Source organism: Antechinus flavipes, chromosome 1, assembly GCF_016432865.1.
Source record: "Antechinus flavipes isolate AdamAnt ecotype Samford, QLD, Australia chromosome 1, AdamAnt_v2, whole genome shotgun sequence".
Taxonomy (NCBI): Eukaryota; Metazoa; Chordata; class Mammalia; order Dasyuromorphia; family Dasyuridae; genus Antechinus; species Antechinus flavipes.
The window spans coordinates 315701385-315720315 of NC_067398.1; positions in this window are offsets into that span (position 1 = coordinate 315701385).

The window sequence follows — 18931 nt, forward strand, 5'->3', positions numbered from 1 at the left end:
CCACCATTTTCCATCTAAAGAAACTGAGGCAAACAGAAATTAAGTGATTTAGGAGTCACACCTTTGATAAGTATTTGAAATTGAACTAAGATCTTTCTGACTACAGGCCCATCATTCTTTCCATTGTACCACCTTGCTGCCTTCCCTCAAGGAGTTTATAATCTACTGGAAGGAAACACAAAGCATATAAGCAATTTCAAGAGGGACAAAATGTTAACAAGTGGAAGAATAAAGAAAGACATCATGTAGGAGTTGGTGTCTGAGCTATATTTCGAAAGAATCTAGGAATACTATGAGGTAGCAGTGACAAAAAGATATGGGAGGGAAACCTGTGTGAAGGTATGGAGGTCGGAGAATGGTATGTATAGAAAACAGCTAGAATGCCAATTTGACTAGACAGAAGGGAAGTCATAGGAAATAAGACTAGAAAAGTAAGCAGGAACCAGACTCTGGAGAGCCTTAAATTCCACATTGAAAATATCTTTTTTAACTTAAGGGCTATAAGGAGCCATTGATGATTTTGAGTAAGGAGGTAATATACTCAGATCTATGGTCACCTTCATTATTAATCAAAGAAGTAAAAATTAAAACAATCTTGAGTACTACTTCATGTCCATAAAGATGATGAAAAAAAAGTAGTAAAATAAATAAATAAAATAAAATTTTAGTTCCTTTATTTTAAGATTAAAACTAATATATCCTCTTTAAAAAAAAGATGAAAAATAATCTAAAAGAAGAAAAAATACATAAAAGGACATAGAATAATTTTGTTTCACTATCTTTTTAGATTTAATATGTATGCCTTAGATAATTTTTTAAAAAAATCTTGCATACTAGAAGTTCACAGTTGTTTACATAAACCTCTTTCCTATTCTTTGTATTCTGAAATGATTGTATTTGTTGATGATTGTTAATTTCACAACAAAAAGAAAAATGTACTAGACAAAAATTAATGGCAATCTAACTCGGTGCTAGTTAGATTGTGGATAGTGTATAGTGGATAGTGGATAGAATTACAAACTTGTATAATCTTTTGGGGAGGTGGGATGGGGAATGTGCCTGTGCAAAATAAAAGTTACAAAAATAATCATATCCTTTGACTTAATAACTCCATTGTTAGTAATATATCCTTAAATGTAGAGTTTAAAAAAAAAAAAACAAGAAAATTATCTGATGAGAGATTTTTTCATAGAGGTATTGGAAGACTCCTTTGCCCAAGATCAAATCTAGCCTTGGGATACTTACTAGCCCTGTGAAGCTGGGTCACTTAACCCTGTTTGCCGCTATTTACTCATTTGTAAAATGAGCTAGACAAAGAAATGCCAAACCATTCTTGTATCTCTACCAAGAAAGCCCCAAATGGGGTCATGAAGAATTGGACACAAATGAGACAATTGAATAACAAAATTATATTGTAATTGCAATGAATTAGGGATGGGATGGGAGAAGGAACCTTGAACACCCAATTATGGGAACATAGTTAAATAAATTATGGTTACATTCATATAATGGAGTGCTATAGTGTAATTAGTTTTTTAATTGTTTTATTTTTCTAGTTATTCATGTGTATTAATTTTTAAAATACACATTTCTTTATGAATCATGTTGGAAGAGAAAAATCGAAACAAAAGGAAAAAACTATAGTGTAATTAAGAACAAAACTATAGGAAACATGAAGAACTTTCATGAAATAATATAAAACCAAAAGGGCAAAATGAGAAGAAAAAAATGAAGCACAGAGTATCAATGATCATAAAAGAGAAAAAGGGAGTAAGAATGAAAGAACAAAAGGATTCAGATATTAAAGAATGACTAAAAAGTTATAATAGTACTTTATCTGTTACAACAAATTAAATTTTTTATGACTACTAATCAAGCAAGGTTAATTTGTTTTAAGTTGGCTCAATGTTCAGTTTTTAATGAAACACTTAGTGATCCTGAAAAAATAAAGTAGTGGGTTCCCCATCGCTAGAGATCTTCTAATTGAAGCTGGATGAACACTTTTCTGTGATATTGATGAGGTGTGGTCAGATCTTGATTAGTATTGAGCCGGGTTAAGAGGATCAATGAGATCCCTTCAAATTCTGTGATACTGGGATATTTTTTGGGAGGCTCCAGAGTTGATACAGGCTGTTACTCCTTGGACTTAATTTTCAAGGTTTCAGAAGTAAACAGGCACTAATCCTTCTCACGGATAGTCATTAGAACACAGTATTGAGAAGAGAGAAATTAAGGGGGAAGGGTCTGGGAAGATATAGGTTGGAAACAAGAGAGAGAGAGAGCTCTATCTTGGAGCAGATATTATGTAAAAAATAGGCAGTGAAATGGTGTAGTGGATAGAATGCAGGGTCTAAGATCAAGAAAATCTTAATTCAAATGTGATTTCAGATATTTACTAGCTTTGTGAGCCTGGGAAAATTAACATCTGTTTGCCTCAGTTTACTTATCTACAAAAATTGAAAATAATACTACTAGAATTGTATTTCACAATATTATAAGGAAAGTTTTATTTAGTGTGAATAGAATAGAAATGTGAACTTTTAACAATGAAAAGTACAGATTCAAAATGGTAAAATCATACCTGATGTGTTGTAAGTCCTCCCATGAAACATGTTACTGGGGTATCTTCCAATTCAATCCCTCTATATATAAAAAAACCATGAAAAACTCTACTGAGATTTAGAATCACTGAAGATGAATTCTAAGCTGAAAATCTGATGTAACCACTTCAAGACTAGTTGAGATTGAAACAGAGGATTTGGGTGGGTTTTTGTTTTGGGATTTGTTTTTTTTTTTTTTTTAGATTTTCTACTTGGATGGTAAATATTCTAGGAGTTGTAGAAATAACATAAAATGATAGGACACCAGATATTTTACATGTATTGATTGGTTTTGTTAGGTATTTCTCTCCCTTTTTTTCCCTTTAAAAAAAATCCTTCATTAGTAGCAATTAATAGCAATAATGAGAAAAGGGTTGGCAATGTAAAAATCAAAGCTAGTTGTAAAATATTTGTAAAGTATTGGGGAAGAAAAAATAATATCTATGTATATATCAGTTCATATAGTATGTTATTCTCAAAACTGAATAGAAGCCAATGGGCTAGATGTCCATCAACTGAGGAATAACTAAACAAACTGTGGTACTATGAGTGTAATGGAATATTATTCTGCTGCAAGAAATGAGAAATGTGAAACTTGGGGGGAAAAAAAACCTATATTAACTGATATAGAGTGAAGCAACTAGAGCCAAGAAAATAATATATGCAGCAACTACAATAATGTTATTAAAAGAATGAATAAAAAATTGAAAGAGAATATTGCAAAATTATAAAGAACAAGGATGGCTTGAAAGATGAGCTATGAAAAGATTGTTCCCTCCTTTGCAGAAGTCAGAAGTTCACAAATGTTGTATTGCATACTTTTTCAGGTCTTATTTTAATGTGCTAATGAATTTTAATGAAAAAATTAATATTGTCTTAATAATTATTAATATTGCATATACATGTATATGTATATATATGCACGTGCGGGTATCTGTGTGTATTTATCTTTATGTGTTTTGTTAGAGAGGCGGCATGATATGATAAAAAGACTGCTGGACTTAGGAGACACATAGGTTCAAAAGTTATTTTTCACAGTGCTATTATAAGGATTCTAGATTATCTCTGATTTTTTTTCTGGATCTAAATTGATAATTCCATGATCCTGGAAAGGACAGCTTGATTTGGAATCGGAAGACTTGGGTTTGATTTTTTGGTTCTGTGATATTTTTGTCAGTTTGTCATTTTCCTTTGTGTGGATGGGGCTAGAAAACATCTAACATTACATCTAGTTCTAAATCTTGTAAAAAATTTTCAGTGTGTCTTTTTTTGATGATACTAATAGTAATATCTCATTATTAGCAAGTAATAATGATAATAACAGTAGCTAACATTTATATTGAGTCTGAAAGTTTGCAAAGCACTTTACAAACATCATTTCATTTTATCTTTACAATGGCTCTGGGAAGTTTGATGCTATTATCCCCATTTTATAGATGAGGAAATAAAATAAAGGCAGCCAAAAGCTAAGTGACTTTTCTAAGATCTCATACTTAAGTGTTAGAGGTTAAATTTGAATTTGTCTTTCCCACCCATCTAGTATTTTAGCTACTATATCATTTAAGTGGTAGAGAGCGGTGTCTCCCTCAGTTTTGTCTTCATAAAATAGAGATAATAAAGATATGTCTTCCTTATGGGGGAGTTGGGAGCACTGTTGCCCCTGCAATCTGAAAAATATGTGTAAAATTTTTTGTTCCTCCTTTCCTATCAGAGAAAAAAATCTGAATTATTATGGTATTAAAAGATAAAATATATTGATATTATAAGATATTCTATATATATCTTATGTATTTCTGAGTGTCTAAATTTTTTTGTGTCAGCCACTATACCTTCCCCCAAATTCCCATTGAATTTCTTACACCAATCTAGCATATATCAACTGATGAGGAAAGTCTCAAGGTTGAAGGGATTAATGTAATTGCCCTCCCTCACAGGTAGGTTAAGCTAGGTAGTCCAATAAATATTTCTTACTTTAAAGACTTTGTGAGCCTTGTCATGTTCACCACTCATCTCTCCCCTGACTCTCCAGACTTTTCCATATGTCTTCTTGCAGGTACTTTCTCTATCCTATCCTTCCTCCTTAACATGTTTAAAAAAAAAAAAAGTATCTTTCTCCAATTATATGTAATAAAGACAATTTTAAACATTCATTTAAAAAATTTGAGTTCCCAATTTTCTCTCTCTTTTCCTCAATTCCCCTTCTCTAATACTGTGAGCAATTTGATGTAGATTATTTATGTGCAATCATGTAAAATATATTTCCATATTAGTCATGTCAAAAGAAAAAAAACTATGGGAGGGATGAAAAACAATATGCTTTGATCTGCAGTCAGATTCTATCAGTTCTTCCTCCAGATATGGATAGCATTTTTTTCATTATAAATCCTTTGGGATAAACTTAGATCATTGTATTTTATTGAGAAGAGTTAAGTCAATCATAATTAATCATCATACTATTATCACTATTACTGTGTACAATGTTCTACTGCTTCTGCTCACCTCATTTTGTATCTGTTAATGTAAGTCTTTCCAGACTAGTCTGAAATCAGCCTGCTCCTCACTCTCTCTCTCTTTTTTTTTAAATAGCTTTTTATTGACAGAACATATGCTTGGATAGTTTTTCAACATTGTACCTTGCAATCACTTCTGTTCCAACTTTTCCTTTCCTTCCCTCCACCTCCCTCCCCTAGATGGCAGGCAGTCTCATACATGTTAAACATGTTAAAGTATATTAAATACAATATATGTGTACACATTTATACAGTTCTCTTGTTGCACAAGAAAAATTGGATTTAGAAAGGTAAAAATAAAGAATAAAGGAAGAAAAACAAAAATGCAAGCAGTCCACATTCATTTCCTAGTGTTCGTTCTCTGGGTATAGCTGGTTCTGTTTATCACTGATCAATTGCAACTGAATTGGATCTTCTCACTGCTGAAGATATCCACGTCCATCAAAATACATCCCCATATAGTATTGCTGCTGAAATGTATAATGATCTCCTGGTTCTGCTCATTTCACTCAGCATCAGTTCATGTAAGTCTCTCCTGGTCTCTCTGTATTCATCCTGCTGGTCATTTCTTACAGAACAATAATATTCCATAACTGCTCATCACTTCTCGTAGCACAATAGTATTCCATCCCAATCATACACTACAACTTGTTCAGCCATTCCCCAATTAATGGGCATCTCCTCAATTTTAGCACCTTTTTGTGTTGTTTTTTACTCATTAGAATGTAAGCTCCTTGAGAGCAAGGAATATTTCTCTTTTTGTTTTTACTGTATTTCTATTCTCAGCACTCAGCAAATATTTGTTATATAGTAAAGGCTTAATAAATGTTTACTGACTTAACTTCATACTAAAGTTCTCACTGATTGTTTGAATGTTTTAGAAGGCAGCTACCTAATTCATTCATTCTACCCTCATTATGCTAATATCATGAGATTTTTCAAAACTTCATAAATTCCAAACTGTTCAATAACAGGCTAACTTCATAATATTAATTCTCTAAACTGAAATAGGTACCCATTTATGTTTATTATCCCCTTCAGAAGACATAAGGATGAATTAGATGTTATGAAGTACTCCCCTGATGAAGTAGGGTAATAATGATTAGGCAAAGCAGTCTGAGAGAGAAAGCTTCAACTTATGGGTACCATGGACATGTGCAATAACCCTTTATATTAAAACTGTCTATCACTGTAAAATTAACAAGCTGCCAAATTTCTTTAAAAAAACAAAAATAGTTTATTAAAATTAAGATGGGCTGAGGGAGGGGCAGAAAGGAGAAGTAGGAAAGAAACAGAGGTAAGATATTTAGTTAAGCTAAAGGTGAGAAACAGAAGGCCTTTCTTCCTAAAACCCAATTTGCATTTAGAAGCACTTTTGAAAACAAATAGATAATAAGTTTGGCATGGTAAAATTCAGTTTATCTGTATGCAGTTTCATTGTTTTCCCTTCATTGCACCTGCTACTTTTAAAAGATGGGGCAGGCTGACATAGGGAATAGAGCATGAAATCAGAAAAGCCTGAATTCAAATCCTATCTCTGACACTTTAAAACTGTGGCTTTGGGCAAATCATATAATATCTCTGATTAGGCATCTTTCTAAGATTAATTTTAAAACAGGCTTTGAGCTGGGTAGAGCAAAGGTTTTTAACCTGAGTCTAAGGGATCCATGAACTTGTATGGGGGGGGGGGGGAAATGACATCTTTATTTTCACTAATCTCTAAATGAAATTTTAGCATTTTCTTCAATTATTTAAAAATGTCGTTAAGAAAACATATCTCTAGGCTTTATCAGACTGCCAAAAGGAACTGTGACAGAAAAAAAGGAAGGAAAGAAACAAGCATTTGTTAAGTGCCTACTATGTTCTAGGTGTTTATAGATATTATTTATTTATGAATCATTAATTTATTTTTAATTTTCTTAATTTTAATTTTTAAAATTTAATTTGTTATTTTAATTAATTAATTTTTATTATAATTACATTATATATGTAATTATAATTAATTTAATTATTAATCATTATCATTATTTATTATTTAATTCTCCCAATGAGCCTCACAGATAGGTGCAATTATCACCTCCATTTTATAGTGGAGGAAACTGAGGCATCAGCTTGCCCTGAGTCAGATTAGCACTCGAGTTTTTCTGACTTTTGGATAAGTCTAAAACTCCTAAAAAGTGAACTAATCATTCTTCTCCATGAAAACTTTCAAATATTTGAAGTTAGATATCATGTTCCCTCTGAGTTTTCTATCTTATATCTATAGAACTTATCTTTATGTGATTTAACAGTTATCATCATTCTGTTGACTAGTTTCTGGATTTATTGCAACTTGCCTACAAACTTTGTAGAAAGGTGTGAGAACACCAAGTCAAGACATTATTCCATGATACTGCATGAAAAAGAACATCACATTCCTTATGTGTTTAGTTACTACTTATGAGGATATGAAATGCATTTTGTGCCAGAAATCAATTACTATGTGAACAATTATATAACACATAGTATCAGGTATCATTAAAAAAAGATAATTTTTTCCCACTACAGCATCTTCATATTTTAGCTGAAAAATGTAGGTAAGATCTTGGCATTTTACATGCTGTGCATTTATTATATCTGGAGGAATTTTTGAGGGAATGGAGGAATAATTTATCCTGTAGACAGCTTATTTATAGTTGGAAGAGTCTTTTGAAATGTTCTAATCCAATCCCCAACTTTTGCAGATGAAAAAACTGATGCTCAGAAATTGAAACAACTTGGAGCAGTTGGGGTCCCCTAAGCCTCCTTGGCCAACCTTCTGACTTCAAATCCAACTAGTCCTTTTCCCACCCCCATTTCCTCTTCCTCTCTTGCTTATGTGTTTTTGATGTATGTGCTGTTGAAGATATAAAATACATGCTCCCTAGATTGTGATTAATTCATTGCCTAAAATTAAAATGCATGTGGCCTTTTTTTACCCACAGCACAAATTGTCTCTGGAGCACTATGGTAATAAGAATTGTACCTTGTTGTACAAAAACACTGCCTAAATGTAAAACAAGGCTTTTTCTTAATGACTAAAAATACATGTGTTTCTCTAAGAGATGCAGAAATTTGAAAAGGCAAAGATAGCACTATGTTCTTCCGAGATGGTAATTAGAAATGAATTAGAGTTTCTGACAGAATGAAAACAAGAAGGCTCTGTTTACGTCTCACCCCCACTCCAATACATCCTCCATCTCCATTAGTCTCTCAGAAATTAACTTGGTAGGAGATCTCTTCAATAAGGTCTTATAAAGCAATTCACTTCAGCAAACATTTTTAAAATTTTAACTTTATTCTTTTTGATAAACAAAAATCTATTTTCTCTCCCTCCTGTTTGTTCTTCTCTCCTCCACTAGCAAAGAAAAAAGAAAATCCCTGTAATAAATATATAGTCAAGCAAAACAAATTACCTAATTGGCCATGTTCATGATATATGTGCTTCATCCAGAAAAGAACTAAGGAATAAAAATGTAGATCAAAGCATATTGTTTTCACTTTTCTTGTTGTTGTTTTTTCTTTTATGTGGTTTTTCCCTTTTGTTCTGATTCTTCTTTCACAACATGACTAATGTGTAAATATATTTCATATGACTATATATGTATAACCAACATCAGATTGCTTGCCATCTTGGGAAAGAGAGAAGGAAAGGAGAAAAAAAAAGAAACTCAAAATCTTATGAAGGTGAATGTTGAAAACTATCTTTACATGTAGTTGGAAAAAAATACTATTAATTGTAAAATAAAATAAAAAATAAAAAGAATAGTTTATTCTGTACCCTAAAGTTATCACCTTTGTTAAAAGCACATCTTGTTTTTTGTCGTTCTTTTGTTATTTCAGTGGTGTCCAACTCTATGATCCCTTCTGGAATTTTGGCAAGAACATTCAAATAGTTTGCCATTTCTTTCCCTAGCTCATTTTACAGAGGAGGAAACTGAGGTAAACAGGGTTAAATGATTTGCCTAGGATCATACAGCTAGTAAGGGTCTCAGGTCAGAATTGACCTCAGGAAGATGAGTCTTCCTGACTCCTTTCTGGCTGTTCTATCCACTGTACCACCAAGGCTGCCCCACTTTGTCACTGGTCCTTTACAATTGTGGTTGGGCATTATAGTTGATCAAAGTCCCTAATTCTTCCAAAGTTGTTAGTCTTTAGAGTGTTTCAATAAATATTTATTAAGTTCCTGTTCCATGCAAGGCTCTGGGGATAGACACCAAGAATAAAAAAGCAAAAACTAAGAATAGGCAAAAAATTGCCCTGAAGGAGCTTATATTCTCCAGGGGGTGAAGACTAATAAAAATATAAATGAAAATTTTAAAAATTCCTTTTTATTTTCCCATGTAAATCTTTATAGTTTATATCCTAATTTCCTCACATATCTGAAATGTTTGTGGTTTTATTTTGGATCTTTAGAAGGGCAGCTTTTATTTCTATATAAACCAATTTAGGCATCAAAGAAACAAATACATTGTATGTCCTCTTTCCTATCCTTTTAAAATATTTCCATCCATACTCAGAGAACTCTCCAAAGCACATACTGAAGCAACAAACAAAATGCTTTTTTTTTTTTAATGGGATTCATCTTCAAGTAGTTTTTTTCTTTTTTGGACATTACACTCAATCATGAATCTAGACTGGAGATGTCATTTACAGAAATTAAAGTGTCTCCAAGAAGTCCTGAGAAAATGAAAATAAAGTCATCCAAAGCTTCCTCTCCCTTCCCCAACCCCCAACCTCCAACACACTTAAAATTATGGTCACTACCTGGTTCAACATACAACTTGTATATAACATGCTCTCTCAGTCATCCAGAACAACTTCAGTTCCCAAAGTAACCAAAAGCAAACATCAGCCAAAAAGATCAAGATAATAGATGTGCTGTGATTAGTAGGATCTCAAGAATTGCTAAGAACCATCCATTCCAAATCCTTTCTCCATAATGACTGACATTTCTAGAATGCTTCAAGGTAACTTCACACACACAGTCTCATTTGATTCTCAAAAATAGAGAGGTGTTAAAAAATACTATTCTATCCACATAGAAATTGATACTGAGAAAGGTTAGGTTACTCCTAGATAGTGAAAGCTGTTAGGTTTCTGAGGCAGAATTCAAGCCCAGGTTTTTATTCCTCCAAATATAGATTTCTAGTCATACATTTAGTAGATATTTGGGTCCCTTTATGTAACCCTAAAGAAAGGAGAGCACTCAGCTTGTCAATGGCCATCAAAGTTAAATTCTCCTGGTGTCATTCAAACAATAAGTCTTAGTGTAATTTAAAGCTATTAAAGTTTCAGGACACTCTGTAGACATTTATGAGAGATGGAGACAGAGGAGGCAAACATAGAAAAACTATAGACAGAAAATAAGGAAAAGAAAGAAGAGGAGGGACAATGTTATGTTATATGATGACAGGAGTTCCAAGAGGGAGACCCCCAACAATATTCTTGAAATAACAGCTAAGTTTACAGTCTGCTCTTGTGAAATGTGAAATAAAGAGAACATTGTACACAGAAACAGCAAAATTATGTGATGATAACCTACGATAGACTTAGCTCTTCTCAGCAATGCTGTGATCCAACACAATTTTAATAGTCATGGGACGGAAAATGCCATCCACATCCAGAGAGAGAAATGTGGGGACTGAATGCAGATTGAAGCATGTATTTTCACCTTTTTTGTTTGCTTGCTTTTCTTTCTCGTGGTCTTTTCCCTTTTGGTTTGATTTTTTCTTGTGCAAAATGATAAATATGAAAATATGCTTAAAACCTATCTCAGATTGCTTGCTGTGTTGGGGAGGAAGGAAAGATGAGGGAGGGAAGGAGAAAAAATGGAACACAAAATCTTACAAAAATGAATGTTGGAAGCTATCTTTATATGTATTTGGAAAAATAAAATACTACTGAGGGGAAAAAAAATTTTAAAGAGAAAAAAAGAGAAAAGAAATGAGGAGGTTAGACTGGATGACTAGAAAGTTCCTTCTAGCACCATATCTATCTCTGTTAGATCTGGCCCCAATTTCTTTCCATGTTTATTTCACATTATTTCCCCTTACCCACTGTCTACTGAGCAAAGTGTCCTACTTACCATTCCAGGTGTATGATATTCTGCCTATTGTACCATCCACCATTTCCTAGCTTTTGCACAAGCTAGCTCCTATTCCTATAACTCCCACCTACCTTACCTACAGCTCTTGGAATCCCTAGCTCCCTTTAAGGCTAATCTTAGGGGCCACCTCTTATATGAGAAACTTCCTGGTTCCCAGAAGTCCTTACAGCTTACAGCTTCCTAACAAGAGACTACATTGTATAGACTTTTACTTGTTGGTATATGTTTGTGTGTGTGTTTGTAAGTGTGTGTGTGTTCTTGTTATTGTTGTATCACACACCATTGAAATCAATCCCAACACTGCTTCTAATAGAATGTAGTAAATTGTTTGGGGGACTGGGAAGCTTTCATTTTTATTTTTGATTCCCTAATGCCTCTCAAAGGGCTGTAGTCAGTCAGGAAGTCAAAAAGCACAGATTTCAAGCTGGAAGAATAATCTAGGCCAACCCTATCATTTCTCTCTCTTTTTTAAACATTTAGCTTTTATTTTATCTTTCTCAATTAAATGTAAACAAAAATGCTTAATTTTTTTTAAATTGAGTTCCATATTTTCCCTTCATTCCCCACTCCTTGAAAAGGCAAGTAATTTGATAGAGATTATACATGTGCAGTCAAACAAAACATTTTCATATTAACCATGTTGCGAAAGATAACACAGACCAAAAAATCCTAGAATAACATTTTTAAATTTAAATAAATAATGATTTAAATTTTTTAATTAAAAAGTTTTAAAAAGCATTCTCCAATCTCTACTTAGGCTCACTAAAGATTCCTGTAAGCATATATTGACTTAGAAAACTACATATTAATATTTTCTGTTATCTTATTATATTTTTACTTATTTTATTAAATATCTTCCAATTATACTGTAATGTAAGCAAAACACTTGAATGTTGTGGACTGCATGTGGCCAACATGTTTGACACCTCTGGTCTAAAATTATAAGACTGCATAGCAGAGTAGGGTTTACAGTCAAAGGTCCTGTGTTAAAAATTTAGTTATATATTTACTACATGTGAGATCTTGATCCATTTAACCTGTCCTAGTTTTATTTTCTTCCTCCCAAAAATGATGGAGTGGAAGAAGAACTACATAATGCCCAAGTAGCTTCTATTTCTAAACAGATGGTCCTGTGAATTGCATGCACAATGTTCTGATTCATAACATGAATCTCTAGGAAGATGGGAAAATAGTCTGTTGTTTCACGGGCTACCATACCAGGAAGAAGAAGGGGAATAGCCTCAATCAATCTTGTGAAATATCTCTGGGAAGGACTAAGTCAGTTAAAAGCCTGAAGACCACAAGATTATTCTCAACACTTGGTACTGTCCAACTAGGCATTAAGCCTTTGGAATAATAACCTTTAGAAACACAGGGTTGAGGGATCCTCCTCTAGACCAGAATCATCCCGGAGATGTCCAGCTTTGGAAATTAGCCAGCAGGTCAATTCCATGACTGCCTTCAAGAGTTAATGGAAGAAGATAAATACAAGCCCAGTACCAACTGCTACCAAAGGACTCCAGAACTGCTTGTGTTCCAGGATCTCTAGGTCCCAGCCTGGGACTTACCTCTCAATTTTAGCCAATATTTCTGAGAATGGCAGATGGCTTCCTTTCATATTCCCTTGGTCTCTCCCTCAACACTGTGAGAGGGGAAGAGTGTAAGTGGGGGTTGGGGAAAGAGGGAACCAGCAAATCATTTAAACAACTACTGGGAGCCCTGGAGCTGTGACTGCACCCACACAAATAACACAATGGCTGAGTAAATCTATCAAAATTTCAGGATTTTCTTTTCCTTGTGTTTGTTTAATTGACCATGAATTCTAGGCCCACCAACAGAGTGCACACATGATAACAGATGGTATTGGTTTAGTTATATTAAAGTGAAACCATCTAAATTTCAGAATAGGCCTGATTGCAAAAGCTGCCCCTTTGTGCCCTTCGCTCACCAAAGTAGGGTGGTAGATCAAAGCAATTGCCCCAGGCCTTCATTCTGGGCCAACTTGATGCTTCAGAAATCAGAAAATTGACTTACCAGGAATTTGGAGAAGTGCTAATGCTAAAAACAAACTAATAGAACATTCTAAATATTAATGGACATAAACAATGTCCCTAATAACTTTCCTAATAACAATAATGAGTTATATTTACATAGTACTTGAAATTTTACAAAATGCTTTCCTCACAACTCTGTGAGCTTTGGTAGTATACAATTATCCTCATCTTACAGATAAAGGAAAATCAGTCTCAGAGTAGCCCAATGATTATTCCATAGTTGTACAAGAAGACTTAATTTAGGTTCCATCTTCCATAACTTCAGACTTTTGTCTTCTGACTCTTTCTATTTCTCCAAGCTGCTTAATCACCAAAAAACCCACTATCCTTTAAGCTGCAAGGTGCTCACTACCCCTCAGGAAATTTTTCTCCCTTCCAAGATGGTCTGACATGCTTTTTAACTATAGTTAACCTGTATAAAAATATTAGGGAAGATAGGGAGAAGGGTTGATGGAAATCTCATATGTGAATTACGCTGGGCCCCAATGACTGACTACTTTGAAGGGAAGATCAGTAGATATGAGCTATGACTGGGTAAAAAGCTGTGAATTTGAGAAGAAAGTTAGGAAGATTTAGGGCTTTAGTTAGATTTTATTAACCTGGAGTTCTTGAATTTATTTTTAAAAATATTTTGATATGATTGATTTCCTTTGTAATCCTATCCATGGGCTTAACCAGAAGGGCTCAGACACACACACACACAAAAAGACAAAGAACTATTCTAGGTAGGGAAAAAGGTAACAGGATGGTAATTGGTAGAACAGGTGTTCTTAATCTGGAGTCCATGGGATTTCAGGGGATCAGTTAACATAGATGGGGGAGCAGAAAAATTACATCTTTATTTCAATATAAGTGGTTTCCTTTGCAATCCTATGTACTTTGTTTTTTGATTTAAAAAATTTATTTTGAGAAAGAGTCCATAGTTTTCATCATACTCTCAAAGGGATCCATGACACAGAAAAGTTTAAAAACCCTCAAGGTACCATTGACAGCGGAAGGGAACAGAGGGTTGGAATTTGATACTAAGAAACTGAACTGCATTATTTATAGAGGTCTAATTTATTTCATCATATTATTATCAACAGAGTTTAAACCTATATAGAAAATGGAGACATGTTCCTGTATAAGCTATGGACATCCTTATTGGGCTAATTAAGAATATCCCCTGGGAAGCATGTGTACAGATTGCTGGCTCAGTCTAACAAGGTTAAAGGATTGAGCCTTTTGTTCTTTCTTTTGAAGACATACCACCATAGAAGGTGTTAATTAATCCCTACCAAAACCACAGTTGGCGTGGATTGAGTCATGGCCATTAAATATCAGAGCCTCATTCTTAGTTTTTAAAAAGGAGCAGCCAGATCTGACAGAGATCAGAGGGCCAGACAAAAGCAGAAAAGAACAGAGCTGAGCTGAGCTGAACGAAGAGTTCACAAACACCTTCACAATTCTCCTAGTTCATTCAAGTCCTTGGGGATGAAATCCTGCAAAAGTATGTGTACCCATGCCCATCCACAGATGTCATTCCCAGACCATCGTTGGAGAAACAGTGGCAGAGTGGACAAAGCACAGAACTGCATGGCACCAGAAAAGGGCAACTATGAGAGAGGGCAGATGCTGGGGACAGTAGTGGAGAAGTGAGGACTCCTGGGGCCAGTCTCCTAGAAAGGAGGAGAATAATCGTATGGCCTTGGAGCTAGAGGTAGGAAGGAAGTAATAAGGTGAAGGAGCAAATTGAGACCTGTGAGTTATGTAGACTGTGCTGGTCCAATTAAAAAGGGGGTGGGATTTCAAGTAATCCCAAGTACAAAATTCTCTTTTGGGGGAACCCAAAATCTTAAGTTAGGGTATCTTTTATTTTGTAAGGAATCTAAACTATAGAGTATCACTATGAGTTGGGAGAAGTTTCCCTGGGAGGAAGGAAGGGAAGATAGAATTTATCACAGGAGAAAAAAAGAGAGGTACCCTTGATTATTGAATAGTTCCTATGAGTCCCTTATGGTTTTTGCATTTTTCTACAACATGATATAAAACCTGTCCTGTATGTAATAAACATTGCCAAACTAATTGATTATACAAAACCCTTTCTGCTGACATCTGTAGAAACTTAGACATTAACTATATTCTGCTGTTTCCAGAGAAGACTCTAGTAGGGACAAAATGGGTTAAATTCTGATGTTCCATAGGAAAAGTCTGAGTGAGGATATGAACTAAAGAGAGACTGATGACAAGATTCCAAGACTGAATCTAGCTTATGTACATCTAGACCAGGAAGTGAATCTGGAGTCAGGAATACCTAGATTCAAATCCTGCCTCAGATATAGCAGTTGAGTGACCTTGGCTAACTTGTTTCACTCAATTTACCTCAGTTTTCCTCAATTATAAAATAAAGATAATACTATCACCTACTTCCTAGGGTTGTTTTAAGGATCAAATGAGATAATATGTGTAAAGTATTTAGCACAGTGCCAGATACATAATAGTTGCTTAATAAATGCTTATTCCCTTCCTTTATCCCTATTTTTGGGATATGGAATACTCTCTTCACAGCAACTTTGTGAATTAGATAGTACCATTATTATTATAGCCTCATTTCAGAGTTGAAAAAGAAAACTGAAGTGAAGAGATATTAACTTTTCCTAGAGTTATATAACTAATAAGTATCATAATTTGGCCTTGAACCTTTGAATAAGTCTTCTGACTCCAGAATCAAGTTATCTATTGTTTTTTATTTTTATTTTTACTATGCCATTTTATGGTCTAATACAACTTCAGGGTTTTGTTTAATAGTCTGCTTAGTATTGAAATCAATCAAGATAGTCACCAGTGTCATTGAGGATGTCCTACATAATATTCAAGTTAAAAAAGAAAAGATCTTAAGATCATTGAAATACATCTGTTCAGAGATGACACTGCCCTATTTCCTTCAGACTAGAGAACACTATAAAACATCCTCAATGAAATTTATAGTAAATCAAAACATTTGTTTAATCATCCACAATGGAAAAGCAAAGTGGATTAAGAACGAATGTTGTCCCAGTTATGACATAGGCACCACCTATCTTAAACAAGCATTGCTCATATATAAATGAACAATTGAATGCAAGAATGAGGAGGTAAAAGGAAATTCTCTCTGGATTGTATCTGAGAAAGAAGTAGTGCTATCATTGATCCTACTGTATCTGCCCTTGCAAAAGCCTTTCACTTTTACCTCAATATTCCCCAAATGAAATCATATGGCTTTAAATCACAAGATGCTATAATTTCAAAAGTAAAATGGCAAAAATCTAAAGGATAATGGGTGTTAAGTGTGTTGTCCAGCATCTTATGTAAAGGGACTTTGCTGAATATGCCTCAAATCACCCATGATGGAAGTATCTATGATGGGGAGACAGCAGTGATCTGCTTCTAGAAGATATCTTGTCACCTGCTGCCACATGGCTGAGAAAAGCTACTTTCCATTTGGTTGTATAACAGTAACAGGCTATATCTTTAAAACTACCAGACTGGTATAGCCTCTTTCTTTTTTTGGAAGCTTCCTATTCACCCACAGCATGGCATCATGAACTAAGCTGGGAGGAGCAAAGGGAAAGAACCAATTTCTTTTCTCATAATCCCATCCAAAATGAACGTGGGATTTTGCTCTATTTTATTGGTTCTTTTCAAGTCTATGTCTAAGTGTTGGAGTTCCCAGACCTGGTAGCTTGAAGCATGGCAACTTTGTAGGCAGGATTCCAAGTCAGATGTTGCTGCCAGCCTAGCAGAGAAGCAAACCCTAGGCTAAGGACACAAGCCCAAGGGAGCTTGGAACTTGGAGGGACCATGCTATATAGAAACTGAGTTAAGTAGGGAATCTAAATCTTCTTCCTCTCCACAAATATTAAGGGACCAGAGTAAGCACTCTTATACTTGAGAAGTGACATAAAAGTTATATCAAAGATAACTGGAATAAGAGGTGATCCTGTCAAATAGACAAGCATAAAAAACAATGGGTTGGTAGCTAGAGTAGTATACTGGTACTCCCAAGATACTCATAGAACTCTAGAAGGCCTTCAATGCATTTTATAGGATTTATGGGAAAACATGAATAAGAATCAAACTGAATGAAAAAATATGAAGAGGCTATGATCTGTCCATGTCAGGAGAATCTTAGATCTGAAGGTATCAAATTCCATTACAAGGCACTTTATGGTTTCCAAATACTTTACGTTTGAGCCTCATAACTCTGGGAATAGTTTCTTGTATTATACCTACTTTGCAGATAAGGTAATTAAGGCACAGATAGTATAGGTAAGTGACTTACCCAGTTCTCTGAGTACAGATTCAACCAATGTCTGATTTCAAGCCCAACCTGTCCTTCCTAAAATGCAGCACTTGAAATGAAAAAAAATTAGTTCTAGATATTATATGATAAAGGGTTATTTCCCTCAAGTTATAGTAGGCAGTCCTTTGTTCAAATGAATATGTAACTTAATTATTAAGTCACCACAAAGAGAAACAAATATTTAAATTATACTTGTGAAAATAGATTAATGATGAAATTGAAAGTAAACATAAAACTTAATTTTGAGACCACTAATTTGACTAGACAGTGGTAGTCCACTTGTTTTCTCCAAAATTGAACTCAAAAAATTCTAGGATGTCAGAAGAATTTGGATCATCCCTGGAATTTTAGTAGAACTGGATCTAAATACCATTATTACTAATGAAGCAAAGGAAAACCACAATTATTTATCTTCAAGTACCTGCTCAAATATTACGCAGAGTAAAAGATGATACCATTAAAACCCAGGATGCAACCAGAGTCCTAAGAGGCTGACTAATGTAAGAATATTACAAACTGATGTGGAAAAGGGAGGGGCAACTCACAGAAAGACTAGGAACTCTTGGTCTCACCAGAATCCCATAACCACAAGTGTATGAAAATTAATCTAGGAAATTGAATTAGAACCCAGGAATTAGAAGAGGTCTGATTTCATCTGGCATATTCCATACAATCCCAACAATGCAATATCTGAGTTTTAGCTCTACCACTTTTATTGACTAGGGATAAGCTCTTCACTTCAGCTTTCACGCTTTGTAAAATGGGTATAATAGTTGTTTTACACATCTCACAAGGTTGTGAAACCTCATCATCATCAGCACCTGCAGCACCTCCACTCTTTAGTCTCTATTTTGAGCATCTCAACTCACTAGTAATTATATTTCCCATTTTATGGCCTAAAGGAAAATCCTGTCTGTTTTCAGTTCTGTCATTGATTAGCAGGGCAAAATCATAAGATAAGGCCTTTCCATTGGTTCTTATGGGAAAACAGAAAAAAGTTTTCTGAGTTGTGGTTTTATTTTTCCCTTCCTGATCTTAATCCCCATTCCTTCTATCTCTCTAATGGACATTTATTATCTAAGCCCTTTGGCATTCTGTGACATAAATTAGCATGACAATAGACTGTGGGATACAGTGCCAGCCAGGCTATTAAACCTTATCTTGATAACCAAACAGGTGCATGGGGGGAGTGGAGGGGGAAGAGAAGAAAAAAAAAAAAGTGCAGATAGAAACTAAGCAAGTCAGACTATTCTTTGTTAACATTTTTAATGGCTGATTCTTGTAAGTGACATATATGGGAATGAGTTAACTTAAATACA